At 55.8% G+C, this 20,879-nt stretch overlaps 1 long non-coding RNA gene and 1 other non-coding gene across 5 annotated transcripts; both read right to left on the bottom strand.

The window, feature by feature from the left end:
• Positions 1 to 9,848: 9,848 nt before the first annotated feature.
• LOC131498541 (uncharacterized) lies at positions 9,849 to 17,438 on the bottom strand. Of its 4 annotated transcripts, none has more exons than XR_009255465.1 (4): positions 17,392 to 17,438; positions 16,857 to 16,976; positions 11,880 to 14,940; positions 9,849 to 11,041 (listed from the first exon to the last, which is right to left on the bottom strand). It is a non-coding gene; the product is annotated as an uncharacterized LOC131498541 (long non-coding RNA). The 4 variants fall into 4 exon arrangements; XR_009255463.1 differs by lacking the exon at positions 17,392 to 17,438 and adding an exon at positions 17,165 to 17,383; XR_009255462.1 differs by lacking the exon at positions 17,392 to 17,438 and having other exon boundaries at positions 16,857 to 17,083.
• LOC131498639 (small Cajal body-specific RNA 16) lies at positions 16,632 to 16,820 on the bottom strand. The gene has a single exon (XR_009255520.1). It is a non-coding gene; the product is annotated as a small Cajal body-specific RNA 16 (non-coding RNA).
• Positions 17,439 to 20,879: the final 3,441 nt, after the last annotated feature.

Below are 20,879 nucleotides of genomic sequence, written 5' to 3' on the forward strand. Positions count from 1 at the left end.
TTTTTTAATGTTTATTTTTAAGAAAGAGAGAGACAGAGCGCGAGCCGGGGAGGGGCAGAAAGAGAGGAAGACACAGAATTTGAAGCAGGCACCGGGCTCTGAGCCATCAGCACAGAGCCCGACGCGGGGCTCAGACCCACAAACCGTGAGATCATGACCCGAACCGAAGTTGGGACGCTCAACCGACTGAGCCCCCCAGGCGCCCCTTTTAATGACCTTTTATTGAGGCACAGCGTTCAAACAAAATCCCAGATCCTCGGCAAACAGGTGGAGATCAGGGAGAGGCACACCTGTGTGACCACAGCCCCAGGTCAAGAGCTCTTCCTTGACCAGCTCCCCTCCCCCAGAAACCCCTCACCCTACTCCCGGTCACCCACTCCCCAGAGGGAGTGAGCCCACTATAATTCTTCGACACCACGACCTAGTGCTCCTGTCCGTGACCTTCCCAGACAAAGTCACATCGTCGGTACACGGTGGGCTGGCCTTTTCATGGAGCCGTAACTCACACACAGCAAAGAGCACAAAATCTAGGCGTGTCTTCACATTCGCAGACACGGATTAACTGCCCTGATAAGGTGAGTCTCAGGACCAGGTCCCCAAAGCTCCCTCCCCACTGCTGGCCGGTCCCCCGTCCTCCCCAAATAACTAGTTTTCTGACCTCTGCCACCACAGAATGACTTGTGTCCGATTTGGGACTCTGTGTAAACGGCACCCTACAGGACGCGGAGACCTTCGTCCTCGCCCATCGACATGCCATGAGCACTTCCCACCGCGCGGCCGTGCCCTGCCTCGTTCGCTCGACTGCCCCTTTTTGTCTCGGGCTGCTTCCGGTGTTGGGTTGATGTTGAGAATAAAACATCTGAGACACCCCAGGCTTCTCCGGCTCACAGAGGCCAGGGGTACAGATCCGCGGCCTGGTTCTCATGCTTGGTTCCAGCCACGTCCGGAACTGATGGAGAGGAGACTGTCCACCCCCCACCCTCAGAAACAGTTGTTTCCTGACAGTCCCAGGGTCCAGGCCACTGCCTCTCCTCGCGACCTGGCAACCAAGAGGGTATTTCCTCTCTGAGCTCTGTCAACCGGCGTCTGATTACTCCGGCTGGCAAGTCACGGCCGAGAGCTTCGTGTTCCAAGACAGGAACTTTTCTCATGCATTCTTTGGAAGACAAAGAAAGTTCCTCAACGCAAACCAAGTAAACGCGCCCACGCCTCCCTTCTGGGGAACGTGACCGAGGTTGATACGAGTGCCGTTGGCCTGTGGTTGGTCTCAACTATTGTGTTTGCCCCAAAAGTACGGGATTCGGAAGCACAGGGGAGCCCGGCGTATTCCAAGGAAAATGTTTGCAAGCTGACAAATGATGATAAGATATGACCTTACTTTCAAAAAATGTGCATAGTAGGGTGTTAGCTTTTTTTTTTTTTTTAAGTTTATTTATTTTTGAGAGAGAGAGAGAGACACAAAGTGCGAGTGGGGGAAGTGCAAAGGGAGAGGGAGACACAGAATCTGAAACAGGCTCCAGGCTCCGAGCTGTCAGCACAGGGTCCAACGTGGGGCTCGAACTCACGGACTGCGAGGTCGTGACCTGAGCTGAAGTCGGACGCTCAACCGGGCGCCGAGCCACCCAGGCGCCCCAGACATATGATGTAAACACTGCCGAAAGCAGATAGAAAGCACAGCTTTGAACACCTAGTTTCAACCATTCCTCCTTCAGAGAGAAGCACTTAAAACGCCTGATGAAACACGCTTTGCTACTGTGTCACGGGACTTTTGTCTTGGGACGGCCACAGTTCTCACGGACCTGAGATGAAGGCACATTTGGGGTGGGAGATGCGACGCGTGCCCACGATAACTTGTAACACTGGGGTCCCCTCCCTCTGGCCCCACCTCAGGTCCCGTGGGAAAGAGCGAGAGCCCCCCCGGGCCAGGCCACCCTCTGCGCCTGTCCCCGACACACACCAGGGCCGCAGGCTGCAGGCCTCGGGTTGGGATGACAGGTCAACTCAGCACCTTCCGGATGAAGGTGCTGGAAGAGCCGGGCCGGGCCTGGTGGCACCACCATCAGATGGTACCAAACACGTGGTGTGTGCTTACCCGACAGGCTGGTGGGGCTGAAAACAAGGACATAAATCCCAGCCCCAAAGTGTCCCCTTCGCAGACTGTGGAATGGTACCCATCGGCAAAGGCCCTTCGTCACAGGGACTTTTGGGGGTTGCTGACGCCCTAGCACAAGAAAGCTCCAAAAGCACTCGACCGTCCGCTCGTGTGGGACCTTTAGAACTTCTAGAACCTGGGGCGCCTGGGTGGCTCAGTCGGTTGAGCATCCAACTTCGACTCAGGTCATGATCTCACAGTCCGTGAGTTCGAGCCCCGCGTCGGGCTCTGTGCTGCCAGCTCGGAGCCGGGAGCCTGCTTCGGATTCTGTGTCTCCCCCTCTCTCTGCCCCTCCCCTGCTCATGCTCTGTCTCTCTCTGTCTCAAAAATAAATAAAAAAACAAAAAATATTAAAAAAAAAAAAAAAAAAAAAAAAAAAGAACTTCTAGAACCTCTGTCAAATGAGCCCGTGTGCCATTGTGGGCTAGAAAGTCAAGAGAAGCGCCTCTCACCGCGCCCCCTTTCGACGTCTTCGTGAACTGCCTCTGACAGAGAACGGAAACCCGTCCGAGACATTTTGTACTTGCGATACTTTGACTCGTTTATGTTTTGTGAGCTTCAACGCAGACGAACGAGACTCTTGTCACTGCCTGTCGCTGGGTGGGTCAGGCACGGCCCACGTCCAAACCCCGACACTCGCTGGCTGCGGGGCCCTGGCAGCGGCTGTCCCTCCGGCCCCCACGCCCTCATCTGCAGGGTGGGGGACAATGGGGCCTCAGAAATCTGTCCGGAGGAGCAGTGAACGAGATGAAGGCAGTGAGCCAGGCCCGGCACCCAGGGCGGTGAGGGGTCCTTGGGTGGAAAAGCAGTTCTCCGCCCGCGCTCTCCCCCTGTGGGTGGACAGCACGGGCGGCCGAATGAATGAGACCCTTCATTGCTACCCCGGAATCTCAGGTCACGGGGGCTGCGCGGTGAGCCTCTGGTTTTCTGCAGGACAGAAGCGACCCCTTCCCAGCAAATCACAGCCCCGCGGGGGTAAACGAGGGCTTGTAGGTGGACACGCCAGGTCCTGCTCGTGGGGCCCGGTGGGCTGTGTGGGCAGGACTCAAGGGAAGTCAGCTGCGGGGTGAGGCCAGGTCACGGCGGGAGGTGGGGGGGGTGGGGGGGGGGAAGCCGGGGCCTGGAGGCCCCAGCCTGCTTCTTGCCTGACTCTGGAAAGGGCCTGAGTGATTTCAACTTCCCCTTACTTGGGAGGAGGGAAGTACAGGATTTCCTGGACTCCCAGCAAAGTCAGATAAGAAGGAAGCCAGTGAACGGGTCCAGAGCGAGAGGGGTTTTTGGAGCTGTTTGATTTTCCGAGCTCTCTTTATCTGCCCGAACGCAGAGCCACTGGAGAGGATCCAAGGGTCGCAAGTGTCCTTCCCAGGCTGAGGGGCAGAGCATAAGCTAGCACTCCCCCCCGCCAAGTAGGATAAGGAATGGGGTTTAAGTCCTTGCCGTGGTGACGTGGGAAACTAAGGCAGAGGAGACACTAAATTCCCTTACTGCCTACAGCCCGCTGATGAGTCCTGGAAACCAGCAGAGTGACCACCCTCTAGGAGCTCGGCTGCCTCGATGGTGACACTTTGCGGGGGGGCCAAAGGGAATCTTGGCTTAACGTGATCCCAGCCTCGGGGACCCTGTAAGTCAACTTCCTTTATCTCGACGGCCCCAAGATATATGCTGGCAATCCCACTCCAAGCTCACGGCCCCCAATACACATCTGAAGGGTCTCAGGACGGAGGTTTTGCTAAATGGTAATAAATTGAGTTTTCCTAGCAACAGCTAGTCCCTCAAGGTCCCGGAAACCTTGCTTCCAAGATTCCTTAGAGACTCACGCTGTCCCTGCCCCCCTCCCAACCTGAGGGGATACAACCCGCCACCCATCACAACCCCAGCGCAGCTCTTCCTGCCCACGTGCTTTAACAAAATCGCCTTTTGGCACCCAAGACGTCTCAAGAATTCTTTTTCGGCTGTCGGCTCCGGACCCCACGAACCCCACCATCACCCCAAAACTTCATCAGGGGCACTGTCGCGAAACCATCACGCCTGTCACCTTTTCAAAAGGCTCATTATGTTTCTAGAAGTCTTGCTTTCCTGCAAGTGTCCTCCCCTCCTCTCCCCAGGAGCCCTCACTTCTAGCCTCCAGAGACCTTTTTCTGCAAATTCCCGCTACCAGCATGAATACAAATCGGACTTTCTCTTGCTAAACTGTCTTTGTCTGTTTCACCCGCAGGCCTCCAAAGAACGTGAGAGGGTAGAAGGGTTCACATCTCGTTACTACTACCGGTAAGGAAAACGCGTGCAGTGACACTTGTTAAGGACGGTGAGGTCGACTCTATTCAGGACCTTCGAGATGGAGATGGGACGGCGGGGACGTGCCGTGGGGGAGAGAGAAGGGGTTCGACTCTTGCTAACGCCGCATTTGACGAGGAAGTGCATGGAAGGGCCGACGAGAAGGTCCAGGCGCCTGACTGAAGTTTGGTCCGAGAGCCCTGGATAACAGACCTCTCCACCAAGGTAGAAGAGAACAGTGCTGTTAAGTGTTAAACCACAAAATATAGCTTTAAACCACAACGCGAGGACCACCCCCAGGCTACCCGCTGAAGGGACCGCAAACACAGAAAACGTGCTCTTTGCGTTCAGTCCTCACGTAGGTTGGCGATTAATCTGGGGCCGGTGGAGTCTGGCCATCCCCTCCCAGGACACAGAGGGCATTAGCCTCCTCACAGCTCAAAGAGAACGCTCTCTGGGCCCAGGGAAGACATTCCTGAGTTGGGAGCCGCCTGAGACTGATTCAGCCACAAACAGATTAGCAGGGCAGAGAGAGAGAGGGAGGAGCAAATGCTTACAGCATGCTTAAGCAAATGCTTAAAGCAAATGCTTACTCCCCAAATATAGGGAGTAGGGGTGGGGGAGGCTCCTCCCTTGTTCTTTTCCTTTCCTTTTTTTTTTTTTTTAATTTTTTTTTTTTGTTGTTCTTTTACTTTTCAACAATGCCTTATTTTTACAGGGTTTCAGATCCTTCAAAAAAAAATTTTTTTTTTAATGTTTATTTAATTTTGAAGGAGACAGTAAGACAGCATGAGCGGGAGAAGAGCAGAGAGAGAAGGAGAAACAGAATCTGAGCTGTCAGCACAGAGCCCGACGCGGGGCTCGAACTCCCGGACCGTAAGATCATGACCTGAGCTGAAGTTGGACGCTTAACCGACGGAGCCACCCAGGCGCCCTTCCCAACTGCTTTTCAATCCCCGTGTTCTCAGAGACCAGGGAACAAGGGCCACCAACACCGGCTGGGCGTGGGGCCGCCCCTCTTTTCCCGAGGTTCCCAGACCTCGACAGCGGTGTGCCTGACGTGCCAGAAATGCCGGAACTACTTGTTAGGCTTCCACGCCGGGCCCGTGCTTTCCCGTGGGAAGTAGAGTTCCTCAATGTGACAGTTCTGGCGTCAGCGCTGGATCAGACACATCCAATCATTTCCCGGTAGGAAGGAGGACAAGTCACTGATGCTATGCATGTAGTTCCTTAGCTGGGAAAGGACTTTCCAAGGCATCGCGGCACGGCCCGATCGCTGCCAGGAACAGGTCGTGGACCAGGCCCGTCTACACACGTTAAATTTCTAGCAGACTGTGACGGACTCCGCAAACTTACATACAAAGGTCAAATCTTGGGAGTTTGCTCCCAGAAAGAACCAGGTGGGAGGCCTTGAACAAGCTGCTGACCTGGAGAGTCTGCTGGGCTCTGCATCTACCTCCCGCCCTTACCGAGAGCCGACCGAGGGGCGTGGGGCGCTCGGGAAAGCATCAGGCTGCGTTTGCTGCCTGAGCCGCCACTTTAAGCATTTCCACCAGAAGGAAACTCCAGTCCGCAGGCACGGGTCCCGTGGGCCCAGCCTCTGCTCCGAGAACGTGTTGACTGAAGGGGAGAACAGACGCCCTAGATATGCCTCTTTGGCATATTACTTAAATTGGTTATTTTTAAGAAACTGCAGGCACAAAAGCTCTGAAGGTAGGGGAAACGTACCCTTTGGTAAGAGAGAGACATCTCATTCTAAGAGAAATCTCCACGGATGCGGGGGTCTCCAGAGATCTCTAGAAACTCATCAGTGGAGGCGGTGTGGACTTATATGCACACCACACCCTCGCCTTGTTGGTGGTGCTTTTCCTGGCCCCCTCCCACAACTGATCCCTCACCCCGACATCTCCTAGGTCTTTAGCCGGAGGTGGTATCTAAGGTGATGGCTTTGGCCATTTGGGGGAGTGACTCTGTTTTTTTCTGCCATGTTCACAGGAGGTATGCACTTGATTAAACTTTTGTTTTTCTTTTTTTTTATATATATATTTTAACGTTTATTTATTTTTGAGACAGAGAGACACAGAGCATGAACAGGGGAGGGGCAGAGAGAGAGGGAGACACAGAATCCGAAGCAGGCTCCGGGATCCGAGCCGTCAGCACAGAGCCCGACGCGGGGCTCAAACTCACGGACCGTGAGATCATGACCTGAGCCGAAGTCGGACGCTTAACCGACTGAGCCACCCAGGCGCCCCTAAACTTTTGTTTTTCTCCTGGTAATCTACCTCGTGTCAATTTAATTATCAGCCCAGCCAGAGAACAGTAAAGGGCAGAAGGAAACTTCTTCCGCCCCTGCAGCCTCACAGGGTGGCCTCATCCCTCCCCCACACCTGCTCCCCCTCCCCCACCCCACTCCTCCCACGAAGGAAGTGTCCTTTTTGCCGAACTCTTCCGTGGCAGATCCCTGGTCAGAGCATTCTCCCTGGTGGGAGAGAATCACCCTCACAATCATCCTTAACAAGACAGTCTCTGTTTCCTAAGTCGGGATTTGTTTTTTGACACGGGGCAGCACAACAGCAGAGGCCTTGGTGGGGAGACCATGCTCTTTGGGGTCGGGAAGCACAGGGTTCAGGTCCCAGGGCCACCCCGCTAGTGGTGACCTGTTGTGCGGCCTTTGCACATGCTGTTCCTGCCACCTGGAATGCCCTTCCCTCTTCATTCCTGGCCCATGGCTTCCTGTGATTCAGCTTTCCGTGCAGACACCAGCAGGGAGGACTTCCCTCTCCTCCAAGCCAAGCGGGAGCCCCAGCCGCACCCAAGCGCAGACCAGGGACCTTTCCCCAGCCGTGGTGACGCTCGTTCCCCCTGTATCCCCGGGGCCTAGCACGGTCTCTGCGTGTGTCACCCACATTTGTGAATGAGGAAGTGAACACTGGCCTCTGACCCCAGCAGTCACCTGTCCTTGCTGAGCCTCCTCCCCCCACATGAGACAAGAAGTTTGAGGAGGGAACATTTGCAAATTACTTGGAACCTACCAGACCCGTAAGAAATTTTGCTTCCCATTCTCTCTCCATTATAGAATATTTCCTTTTCTCTCCAATTCTGGAAAGCGTTCAAATCAACCTCAAAAGGATTAATGAGGGGAAGGTTGGGACAAAGATTCTTTGTCAGGCTCCTGAACCTTCTGGCAGCCCCATCCGCGAACTTCCTTGTCAAATCCAGTTTTAGCAAGAACCCTGCTGAGTCAGTTTCACAGAATCACCCTCTGCTTCCCAGATACTGACTGGGTTCCCCATCCTCCACCGGCCCCTGGGTGACGCCTGACACCCCCCCCCCCCCCCCCCCCCCCGCCTGCCTCCGGCCAGAGTCCTGCTGGGTCGGATCAGCCAGAAGCTCCCTGCCCCGTGATGTATTGTCCTCATAGCGATTTTCCACCCGCTGCCCTCCTCCTGCTCCCTCACCGTAAATCCCCACCTGTCCCCGCTACATTTGGAATTGAACCCCGGTCTATACTGATGTCTCTTTTCCTTTATTGCAATAGTTCTGGAGAAAACCTGTTTTTACCACTTTAATCCAGGCGCTGATTTTTGACAGCTGGGAGGTTTTTGGTTTTTTTTTTTTTTTATATTCTATTTCATGTGACCTTGGTTTTATGAGGCAAACGGTAAGGAGATGTTTATCATTGCTTCTTGCTGTAGCCAGCTGTAGAAGAGGCCTCGCAGAACCCAGCGTATATAAGGAGGGAGTTCAGGGTCAGATTCTAGGCCCAGGTGCACAGACTGCAAGAGATTACCACTCCATGCTGCACAGGTAAGGCCTTCCCTAATATAGGAAACTGGCTCTCGTGTGTGTGTGTGTGTGTGTGTGTGTGTGTGTGTGTGTGTGTGTGTAGCTACTGCTGGTAACTACAACTGGGTATGTGCCACACAAATGAAACCCACACCCAAGCCTATCATCAATGGGAGATGTACCTAGCAACCAAAAATGCCCTCCGTCACTCCTCAAAGGGTGGCCCCCCAGACCAGCATCCCTCGGGAGCTCATGAGAAATGCAGAGTTCCAGGCCCCACCTCAGCCCTGCTGTGCCAGAATCTGCATTTGACAGATCCCTGGTGGGGGACGGTGGTTGTGCACAGGTTGTCTGGGAAGTGCTGACCTGGGCAACACTTTTCGTTTATGTTCTTAGAACCGAAATGCAGCGAGGCGCATTCTTGAGCAAGTCAGAGGCGAGGTCTAGGTCAAAAAGACGGTATAAAGATTGGTCTAGGGGCGCCTGGCAGGCTCAGTCGGAGCACGCGGCTCTTGATCTTGGGGTCGTGAGTCTGAGCCTCACTCGGGGGTAGAGATTACTTAAAAATAAAATCTTGGGGCGCCTGGGTGGCGCAGTCGGTTAAGCGTCCGACTTCAGCCAGGTCACGATCTCGCGGTCCGTGAGTTCGAGCCCCGCGTCAGGCTCTGGGCTGATGGCTCGGAGCCTGGAGCCTGTTTCCGATTCTGTGTCTCCCTCTCTCTCTGCCCCTCCCCCGTTCATGCTCTGTCTCTCTCTGTCCCAAAAATAAAAAAAAAATATATATATATAAAAAATAAAAAAATAAAAAAATAAAATCTTACCCCCCCCCCCCACCAAATTAGTCTAAACCTGGCTTGGGACGGAGCCTTTTTTTGAATAAAATCTGTTCTTTTACCACTTTAATCCAGCTCTCCTTTTTGACAGATGATAAAATTCATAGCCTCCTTCTGGGAAGATTGGCCTCCCTGATATAATTTGCAAGGAATTTCCTAGGAAACCTCCCCACCCAGATGACCTCTAGCTGGGGCTCTTTCTGTATTTACTCTAACGATAATCCACCCTCCCCTGTAAAGTATTCCAAACTTCCCTGCAAAATACAAAATCCCCGACTGAGATCAGCTTGGGGATTGGCCTCCTGAGGCCTCTCCCCTCGCACCCGAGATCGTAACAAAACCGTAACAACGTTCCCACCACAGCTGAATTGTCTGCAAAGTCTTTCACACGTCTAAGCAACGGACCAAACGGACAGATCACGAGACGTGGTTGACCTTGTGCAAAGTCGGGCGGAGAGGCTCCGGGCCCTGCAGGAGTGAGAGGTGGCCACCAAAGAAAGTTCGGCCACGGAAACCGTGAGACAACAACTAGGCGGGGAACAGGAAGGAGACGCAGAGGGTCTGGCCAGACGAGTCCAGGAGGCGGGCGACTGTTGTGTCCGCACGACAACCGTGAACGCTGGCTGAACAGAAATCGCGCAGGAGGACTGTACTGGAGGACGGGGAAGGGGAAGCAGAGGGGGTCCGTGAGTGCTCAGCCTGAATCCGCCAGAAAGGAAGTCAGCGGGCAAGGCTCAAGACAATGGGTCAAAAGGCGCAGCGCACGGATGTTACTCAGAAACAGGAGACCCGCACGCTTGGAAGACAGAGCCACACAAAGCGGGCGCCGAGGCCAGGCCCCTGGGAAGCCGGGCGCCGGGAGCTGCTGTTCAGCGCCAGCCTTTTAATCCTCTGCGCTTTGCAACTTGTGTGTTGTTACCGTGGGGCGAAAAAACTAAAGGCAAACACCCAGCAGGGCTCACACGTATCTACAATGACCGGAGAAGGAACACCTTTCTGTTACTTTGACTCCCTCTCTCCTATCTCCTCCTTTGACTTTCAAAGGGGTGCAGCGATCTGGAACAAAGAAGGCACGTGGGTGAAGGGGACGCCGCCCATAGCTCACCCAGCTAGAGGACAACCGAGGAAAATTCCCAAAGGGGCACATATGTCAGAAGTTGGGCTTTAAGAAGCGTATCCCACGGTCGGGCGGGGGGTGGGAGGGGGGCACCGCCGCAAAGACGGAACACACATGGCTCACAGAGCCTCTAGTGGAGGTCAGGGTAAAAACCCAAGTCTGGTTTTCACAAAGAATTTGTTGTCCGAAGAAAGGCCAAGTCTTATTTTAATTCCACGTGGTAATGTGGGCGCTGTGCTGACGGCCGCTGCATTCTGGAGCGGTGCTGGGTGACCATCCCACAACCCCACGGGTCCCGGGCCCGGACACATGTGACCTTCCAATGACTCACTCGGCTCCGTATTTAACTAAGTCTGCAATAAAAGAACAAGTTTTCTGCTGTGGCTGCATTACTGATCTGCACAAATACCGGAACGAATAGCTGTTTTAGCCACACTCGTTATGGATGGCCACGTGAAACCGGGACAAGCCTTGGCCTCGTAAAGGTTCGAGGAGAATGCGCTTTCTGTAGCCTTCTTGGCGTTAATTTAAATGAAAACACATCTACTGTTCGTTGAGAAAGCAAGGAGGGACACGGCTCCTGCGAGGGGGCAACAGGCGAGAAAAAAAAAAAACCAGCGGGTGAGTCCTAGGACGGAGTCCCGTGTGCCCGGGGCCCTGCTGCTCTGAAACCAGACGTGTGGCCCGACTCCGGCTTCATCCGCGAGGTGAAAGGCACCAGGTCGGCTGTCCCAGGAGCTTACACCCAAATGTCTCTTCCCGTGTCAGCCATCCTGGGGACGCCACAGTCACGGCTCAGCAGGGCCGAGAGGGAGCCTCCCACAGCTGCCAAGGGAAGGGACACACTGTGCAGATCTTGGATCCTCTCAGGGGGCAAATCTGCTGACACAGGAACAGGAAATGCTTCGAATGCAAACTACTCTGTTGGGGGGGGGGGATGGTCTCTAAAAGATGAGAGAAGACATGTAAGCTAGTGACACCCACTTGGGGAGTAAAGGCCAGACTTTCCTACAAGACCCCGCAAGACCCCACGCCCCCGGCCCCTGCAACCCGGCTCAGAAAAGCCTTGTTCACTCACCATCGTGCCGGGCTGGACCGGCTGCCTTTGCACTGGCTGCTCCCTCTGCCCCGCCCCCGCGCTTCCAGATTGTCACGTGACTTCTTCTCTTCCCTTAGGATTTGGGCCCTTTCCTGACGACCCCTTCTGAAACTGAACCCCCCCCCCCATCCACCCACCCCTCCACACTGGCCCCGTTTTCCTTTCCTGCAGAGCACATACCCTGCTTCTCCACATTTTTAAGGACTGGGTTCTGGTCCCCCCTGCTCCAGAATGGAAGCGCTCCGGGGGCGGGGAGTTTCCTATGACTGGCTCCCGTCCCGGCCTCATGTGGCCAGCAGGAGGCGCCCAACCCACCGTTTGTTCAATTCATCAGAAAGCAGTCAACCAGGGTCACAAACCCTGGTTGTGAACATTTAGTACTCTGCCTAAAATTAGGCTTCGGGATCGCAACTCTTTCCCCCGATTCAGCAGCACTTTCCAAGTGGACGACAACCAGCAATCCAGACCTCACCAGCTCGGCATAGATCTTGTTCAGCTTTGGTCTGTACCTTTCAACTTGCAACTATGAGCAGCGTTCTCTGGAGAGATGCTTCTAAACCCTTCACACACGGTCTGGCACCTCAAATACCGGTTTGTGTATTGCACTGGGGTCCTTACCAAAGAAAATCTGCTCACACTGAGTAAAGCCACCTGCTGTCGGGTGGGGAATCCGGAGTGAATCCGGATGGAACGTCGCATCACCCTCTTCTCCCCAAGCGCCAGTGTCCCGTGCCCGGGTTTGGTTCAGCTCGTCCATGACACGACCAACACCTCCCAGACACCGTGTGCAACTGGGATACCCTGGCGGATTCCTAACAAAGAGCCCAGCCCTGCAGATTAACCTTCCGCATAACTTTCTGGTGAAATAAGGGCTCGGCTGCATTAAAAACCTAGAACTGGACCAAGTTGCCAAAGAGAGCAGGCTGGTGTGGGATTGCATCCCCTAGTGGCCAGAGAGGGAACTTCAAAACCATGACTCGCTGTAACTCTTCCGCGGTCGTTTTCATTCCGTTTCCTGCTACAGGCCTTTTGTGTTCCACGGCTGTTGTTGACATTAAAAATCACTTCTCGCGGACCACGCGTTTCGTGATCTAGTGCTCCGCTGAAGAGTCTTTGGCAGCCTGGGCTCCTGCCCCTACTCCAACCCTCTCTCACACAATCCAGAGGAACAAAAGCCAGAGATGCTGAAGTCCAAGGGCGTCCTACCGCAGCCTATTTCAAATTATGTGTTCTTTGGGGAAAACACCGTCGCCGCGCCCAGGCAGGCATGAAGGAGCTGCGACCGAAGGAGCGGGAGACCGCTGGCATCAGCCACACGAAACGTCCTCCCGAGTCTCCTCCCGTGGGTTCGGGGCTGCCCTCCCCTCGCCGACAGCGCCCAGCACACCGCGTTCGTGCACCGAGGTGCAGTCGCAGAGACGGGGCTGGGGGTGCAGGTTCAGAGTCAAGCAGCCCCATCAGGGGAGCGCTCCAGCAGACTGAGAAGACGAGCAGGCATCCTGAGGGCTGCGGGACTGCCAAGGAGGACCGCGTGGTCTCAGCCCACACCACCCCGCATCAGAGCATCCCTTCCCCTGTCCCGGGCGGGCTCTTCCGCCCCAGGTCTCAGACCAAGCCACGTGGACCCACCGGGGACGACACTCGAGCACCCAACCCCCGCCAACATCGATGTCAAACGGGAACGGAAGGCGGCACGCGCACATCACAGACGACTGCCCAGCCGAAGCACATCCGGTTTTGCCTTTCCCGCCCCGGAAACACCACGTTCCTGCTCAGGGGGGCCCGGAACGATCTGAGGCCTCCGGTGAACCTACCGAAGCAGAGGCTGCGGTAACTCAGTGAGCCAGTCTGCAGACAGAGCCCACGGCTGCTCCGCTGGACGCCACCGAGGCCAGACCGGGCCCTGCCCACGGCCACAGTGGCCGTTTGCCCTCAAGAAAAACACCGCAGGAGAGCAAAGCAGGAAGCGGGCGTCGAAGCTGCTTATTATTCCAGAAATGCCAACAACACACGCTGTGTTCCCCAGTACACACATCTTAACACAATGTCAGTCTGGGCAACTGATACTTCCGCCGAAGACGAGCGTGTAGAGGGCGGGTGACCACACTGAGAGTCACGTGCTCGTGTGTGCGCCCCAAACGTGGACACTAACAGGCTCAGAAAGCCAGGAGCCTGTAGCAAACCCGCCTCAGCTCCCACGCTTGGCAGCAAGGACCTTCCTGTCGCCCTCCCGGGCCCGCCTGCGCAGCAACAACCTAGAGGCTCACAGCGGGAAGCACCGTGAAAGGCTCCGAAAGTCCGAGAATGTCCATCAGCCAAGGCTGATCTCAAGTGCTCCTGACTCGCTCACAGACTCCTCCCAGGCACCGGCCCGTGGGTGTCCCTGTCATCAGAGTCCCCCATTTTACTAAGAAACAGGGAAGGGGCCTGAGGTCGCAGTGCAGGCCAGGGCGCAGCTGGGATGGGAGACCCCGTGCTAACTGTCCGGGCTGTGCGGAACGTGGGAACGCCTGCCCTTCGGTGCGGAGGCGCTTTCTGGGGCCTCTGAATGGACATTTCCCTTGGGGGCCACGCCCCCCACCCCCACATCTGTAGTCTCGGACTGTCGGTCCGTTATAAAGCCCGCTGACAGTTCACCTTGCAGGTTTTAAGTTGCATTCTCGGCTTTGCAGGCACCCGTGGGCCCGACCCTCCCGGCACTTGAGCTGGACAAGATGAGGGGCGGGGGAGAGGATGCCAAGACACCCACCCAGTATGGGGGCGCCTGGGTAGCTCAGTTAAGCATCTGACTCTTCACTTCCGTTCAGGTCATGATCTCACGGGTTCGTGGGTTCAAGCCCCATGTCCGGCGTTGATGGTGACGGCACAGAGGGATTCTCTCTCTCCCTCTCTGCCCCTCCCCTTCTCACGTTCTCTCTCAAAATGAACAAACTTAAAAAAAAAAAAAAAAAAGGACGTTATACCCCAACTGTAACAAGAAGAGAGCACGAAAACAGTCCAAGGCTCACCCTACGTGTACAACCATCACTAACGCGACAGCTACAAACACAGGCGGGCTGGGTTTTCCTTTTCTCACATCAGTAGGTGGTGAACAGTCAGAAGACAGGAAGGCCTGGGAGAGACGGGGCGGGAGACATCGGGGAGGGAGCAGGGACGGGCAGTGCCTGGCAGCGATCAGTGCCAAGGTCACAGCCGTCTTTGGAAATTCTACCCCAAGTGACGTCTGAACAAGGTGACCACCACCTTGAGCTACACCAGCCTTCCCCCTGCCCCCCTCAGATCACGGAGACAACAGTCACTTCCCTCCACGCGTCCCCAGCGCTCACACTTCCTAGAGACCCGTGGCTGGCTCCCTACGTCACTCTCCAGCTGGGAACACTGCTGCCATCGACGTTTCTCAGAAGCAGAAGCGACACATCACGCACAAGGTCGCTGGGAACGAAAACCACGAAGTGCGTGAAATGCTCCTTGGGGACTGACCCCTTTTATTCAGGTCCATACAAAACAGGGTCTGAAGCACGAACAGGGCCCGCGTTCCAAAGTGACATGGTTGAGGGAATGAAACCAAAGGAATCTGGAAAGTTCCAGGCCCCAACAATTCTATTTCAGGCACACGGAACCAGGCAGAAAAGAAACTGGCACACGTTCAGCCTGCACACAGATCTTCCCGTAAACTCACCTGCAAAGAAAGTGCACGTCAGTTTTTATTCTACCTGGGCAAGTCTGTTAGCACCGTAAGACACCCTCCAGAATCGAGCAAGCGGCCCCGGGACACAAGGTGGGAGGTAGTGACCCTGCGTCTACCAGCCCCTCCTCCCTCCAAGCCTGCGGGCTCCCTCTGAGGGCTCATCGCCTTCTACCTCAAGGCACCCACAGTGATTTCCCAACCCACCTCCCCCTGGGCTGTAATCCGCATACCGCCTGGGGCCTTCCTCAGAAACCTGACTGCACAGGAGCCACGGCAAACCTGAACTCTGACGGAGCCTCTACACCCCACGCCCACCCACGCCTTCCTCCCGTCCTGCCCGATTCCGGCCATTTAGTTCCCCAGTTTGGCCCCAACGTGTGAGCTGCTCACATCCCCCAAGCATTTTCAGGCTTCCTGCTTTTTGCCACACTTCAGCAGCTGGAAACAGCCGTTATGTCCTCACAGGGGTCCCATTCCACGAAGTCCTATTGGAAATGTCCCTTCCCGTGGCTCCATAGCATATGACGTTCACCTCTCCGCATGCTAAGCCCCTCAACACCCAGGACCACTTTTCCTCACATCCCCTCCGAGGCACAGACGTGACGCGGCGACCCCGGCAGGCAGTGCTCTCTCTGCATGGGGACAGCCCACCAGGCCGAGGAAGCAGGAGGGGCAGGAGGATGTCTGGCCAAGAGCCCAAAGTCCCAGGTCCCACCAGCAGGCACTGCGGTGTGCGAGCTCCTCGGGAGACAGTGGGAGGGTTCTCAAAAAGCAGGATCCCTCTCAGCCTTGACCCGGGGACGGGATGCAGTGCAGGAGACACGAGAGGGTGCGTGTGGCATGATCCCAAAAAAGGTGCTCCCGTGCCCTTCAAAACGCGCTACACGCGTGCCCGACGTGGCGGCCACCAGCTACGTGTGACTGTTTATGCTGAAATTAACATGACAAATCTTGTTCCCCAGGAGCACCAGCCACGCTGCCAAGTGCTCACTGCCACCTGTGGCTTGTGGCTGCTCAACTGGACAAGGCGGGTGTAGACCACTTCGTCACCGCGGCATGTTCTATCGGACAGCACAGTTCTGTACACAGTGTTCTCTTGAAATTACAGATTTTAGCACCTCATCCTCTTACTTAAAACCCACGATGCCCCACATTTGATCTTAGGAAAGATCAAAATGCTCACATGAGCCACAGGCCCTGTGTGGTCTGGCCCTTCCCCGCCTTTTCAGCTTCATTCCACCCCATTCTCTTGCTTTTTGGGTTATAATGGCCTTCTTTCGGCTCCTCCACTAGCCACAATCTGCTAGGCCACCAGGCCTTTGCACGTGCTGCCCCCCCGGCCTTCCACGGAACCCCCACATATCCTCCAGACTCCAGCTCAAGGATCCCATCCTTAGGAAAGCCTCCATCATGCTGTAATTCGCCTGCTAACAAGGCTGGGCTTTGAATTACACCCTCTTTAGTGCAATCATTTAACCTCTTCTCCCCCCGACGGGGGCTGTAGCTCCCTGAGAACCAGGGCCTGGGCTGTTTTGTTCATCTCTGTACCCTTAACGTTCAACACGGTGCCTGGCCAAAATTATCAATATTTATTAAAAGTCTCCACACTCTGTTTACAGATGTTTGGAAATCACCGTTCTCGGATACTAACTGTAAGGGTTTTTTCCTTCTTTCAGCGTAGGTCCTGTTTGCAGTATCATACATGATCATCAAACTGCTGCTAGAATGTTCACACCTGTTACTGCAAATTCAAACCCCAGGAAAAACTTGCTCCCGGGAATTTACTTTAGGTCAGGGTCGGGCTGTCTGGTTACAAGGCTGCACCCGCAAGCCGGCAGGTTCAGCAACACAGGAGCCTCTCCCCAGACCATCGGCCTCAAGACTCTCCGTCCCCGTGACTGGCATACCTGGATCCCCAGAGGGAGGGTGCTCTGGGTGCTGTGACCGACGAGGACAAAGCGGCCAATCGGTGCCTGCCTGCATCTAATCGCCGGGGGACGGGAAAGTTCTCGTTTTCCGAGGAGACCCTGGGGAAAGAGTAACAACGCGCTCTAGGAGGGTGTCTCATCCGCTATCTACACGCTCCCCAGAAGCCGCCTTGCCACCCCTCCCCCCACCCCCCCACCCCCCCCACCCCCCCCACCCCCCCACCCCCCCCCACCCCCCCCACCCCGCCCCGGCGGGGCCTCCAAGACTCATCGGCCAGCAGCCGCACCTACTACTGCCCGCCCCGCCCCGGCTTCGGAGCCCGCGTTCGGCCCGAGCCCCCTCCGCCTCCCCGTCCGGGGCCTGCGGGGAGCGCTCCCGAGGCCCGCGCCCCGCCGAGAGTCGTCATCACCGCCCCCGCGATCAGCCCGAAGCCAAGTGCGGGGGACAAAAGGGCAGAGGGTCCTTTCCTCCCAACGCGAGGAAGCACGCTTCCGCGCTCGCTGCCCGCCCCACCTCGCGCCAAAGCCGCGGGACGCACCGACTTCCGGCCGGAAGTGACGACTCACCATAGAGGCGGCAGCCAGAGGGTCTCCCTGGGCTTTGAAACTGGGTCCTCCATGGCCGTCTTAAAGGGGCCGAAGCCGGGGATGCGGGTTCCAGGGGGATGTGCGCCGCGGCAGGTGGTGGGAGAGCCCTAGCGCCAGGGAAGCGGAAGGGATCCGTGTTTGTCGAGGCTCATCCAAGCTATAGCATGTATGAGTGCTTCATTCTTGTTTATGGCCAAATGACGTTCCACTCTAATAGGCAAGAATTTTTTTTTTTTTTTTTTTTTTTTAATGTTTCTTTTTGAGCCGCAGGAGAGGGGCAGACAGGGGGACAGAGGATCTGAAGCAGGCTCGGCACCGACAGCAGTGAGCCCCATGCGGGGCTAGAACTTACAAACGGAGAGATCATGACCCGAACCCACTGAGCCACCCAGGCGCCCCAATAGGCAGGACTTTGAAGGTTATGCCCACATCAAGAGGAGCGTGGAGGTGCCAAATGCCCCCACCTCCAATGGTGACTTGCTCGAGCGGACACAAAGGCTCACACTGCCTGTCCTCTGCTTTCTTTCCGGCCTCTCCAGCGGAGATGGGCCGAGCAGCCAGCACAGGGACTGTATGTCCCCTGAATCTCCTGGGCAGAGCCGTGGCCTCACCCGCAACCCCCCACCCCAGGCTGCTCTGTCCTCAGGTCCTCAGTGCTTAGTGGTGGCCTTCTTAACGCAGAGCCACCTCTGATTGCCCAAGGGCTGTGGGCGGCTCCCCCCGAACCGTGCCACACACAGGGGGAAGCCCCAGGCTCCAGGATTCCCCCCCCTCCCGGGGCCTCTTCTTTCCCCTCTGGGTTCCCACTGATGAAGTTTTGGGGTGACGGGTGTGTGTGTGTCCATGAGGTTCAGAGCCGACGGCCAAAAAGGAATTCTTGAAGACGTCTTTGGTGCAGAAAGCACGGGGACAGGACCCATGGGCAGGAAGAGCTGCACTGGGGTCCTGATGGGTCACTCACTGTATACCCTCAGGTTGGGACAGGGTCAGGGGTAGAGTAAGTCTGTAAGGAATTTTGGAAGCAAGGTTTCCAGCACCTTGAGGGGCTAGCTGTTGCTAGAAAAATAGCATTTATTGCCATTTAATAAAACGTCAGTCATGAGACTGAGTCATGTGACAGAAAGCCAACTCAATTTCTATTAGAAAGTGGACTTACTCGTGGGTGGAACTGATGTGTCCGGGGGTGGGGGTGGGGGGGGAGGAGCTGCAGAAGTTCAAGAACCCCGTCACGGGATGCGGTCAGGCCTCTGGACCTCTGGCTGCCCTCCCTCCTCTCCTCTCCAGGTGGTGGAGGGAGGGTGAGGGTGAGGTGGGGCCCAGAGTGGACAGCTCCGGAACAGGTGAGGCCGGAGGGACAGCGGTATAGCGGGTCTGGGAGGCAAAGTTGCTGTTCATGCCCCGGTCCCTGGACCCTGTGCATGTCACCTCACAGTGCAGAAGGGACTTTGCAGGTGTGATGAGGTTAGGAGGCCTGGGGTGGGAGATGGTCCAGGGCGCTCCAGGTGGGCCCAATGTCATCACAAGGGGCCTCCCCGAGTGGGAAGCAGGAGAGTCCGGAGATGTGACAACAGAAGCTGCTGCACTTGAGGGTGGGGGGAGGGGGCCATGAACTTGGAATGCAGCAGCCACTAGAAGCTGGAAGGAAGCAAGGAAAGGCTTCTCCCCTGGACCCTCCAGAAAGAACCAGCCCTGCAGATGATGAGGTTTTGGGGGGCGATGGGGGGGGGGCAGGGGGGCTTCATGGAGTCTGGAGCCGACGGCCAAGAAATAATTCTTGAGACGTCTTTGGTGCATAAAGGTGATTTTATTAAAGCATAGGGACAGGACCCGTGGGCAGGAAGAGCTAGCTGCCCCAGGACCATGGGGAGAGACTGGTTATGTACTTGGGAGTTTGGCGGAGGTCAAGTCCAGGGGAAGTTTCCAATGAGATTTTCATAGGCTAAATTAGACTCACAGGATCCTGGAGGCCTAGCTATTGTCAGGCTAAGGTTGTCTTTCCCTCTAGCAAAGCGCCAGCAGTAACAAGTGGGGGGTTCCTGGAGAAACGTTTTGCTCTGCCAGCCTCAAGGATTTGCCAGTGGGCTGCTGGTTCTAAGGAAATTTAATTTCATCTGCCATTTCCTTCTGCCTTTGTTTCCCACTTCGCAGTCAGCTTGATTTATCACATTTGGCCACCAGGGAGTTTAGAAAAGTACAGCCTTTTAACTGGGTACTCCTGCTGCCGGAGGGACAGGGGCTATTGGGGGGTGACTCTGGTCTCTTCCGGGGCCCTGCAGGGTGTTTGAAGGCCCAGCAGTGAAAGGGCCAGGCGACAGCTGGTGCTCGGAAGCGGCTGATGTGCGGCTCTGTGTCTTTGTTTTCAAAAATGTCTCCTCTGAACACCGAGCGCATTTATACCTGTAACAGGAACTCTCCGGATGGGCAGTGATTAAATGATTTGCGGACCCGTTACTTTGGCGTAACAACCTCTTCATCATACAAGAGTCACAGTGGAGAGGAGGAACTAATGCCCAGGTTTGGAGTGATGCCCAGTGGTGAGCGGAGTGATGCCGGCTCAGCTTAATGAGGACTCTTTATCCCCTTCAGTCTAGTGGCTCGGAGAGGCCCAGGAGGACCCGGCTAAGCCCTGTCACCTCTCTGAGTGACTCTGGGTGTCCTCGCCCAGAAGCCAGGGGGCTGGGGCAAGCCACGATTCAGCAGACAGGGGCTGTGTTCTGGACCCACCTTAGGAGACTTCCTATTGGGGGCCAGCGAGTCCTGGGGTTCGAATGCCAGGATATTGTGCGCCTTTGAACCTGACACCCGGCACGCCCCCTTTCTGGGGCGGTGGGCATCCTGCCCTGGCTTTGCAGAACTGGCCCCCTGTCCCCCCGGCCTTCCTTCCCCTCTTTCTCATCAGTGTCGGGGAGCCCTTCCAACGTGCCAGGGGTTTTAAGTGCACTGCCTTATCCCCACGACAGTCACACGAAGCAGGTATTATGAGGAGGAGAAAAACTGAGACCCGGGGGTTAGGGACACAGAGCTGCCAGGTGACGGAGGCAGAATTTGAACCCAGAGTGGGTGCTCTCAACACTACACTACGCCCCAAATCTGAAGTCCCCCCGCCAAAGTATTCCAAGCAGGACTGCTGGATTTAGCAAAGCAAAACAAACAGGTTGCACAATTAAGTACGAATTTCAGATAAACAACACATAATTTTTTTTAATGGGGAAAAAAATTTTTTTTATGTTTATTTTTGAGAGAGAAACAGAGACAGAGCATGAGCGGAGGAGGGGCAGAGACAGAGAGGGAGACACAGAATCCGAAGCAGGCTCCAGGCTCCCAGCTGTCAGCACAGAGCCCGACGCGGGGCTCGAACTCACGGACTGTGAGATCGTGACCTGAGCCGAAGTCAGAGGCCCAATTCTGACTGAG

Source organism: Neofelis nebulosa, chromosome 16 (assembly GCF_028018385.1).
Source record: "Neofelis nebulosa isolate mNeoNeb1 chromosome 16, mNeoNeb1.pri, whole genome shotgun sequence".
Classification (NCBI taxonomy): domain Eukaryota; kingdom Metazoa; phylum Chordata; class Mammalia; order Carnivora; family Felidae; genus Neofelis; species Neofelis nebulosa.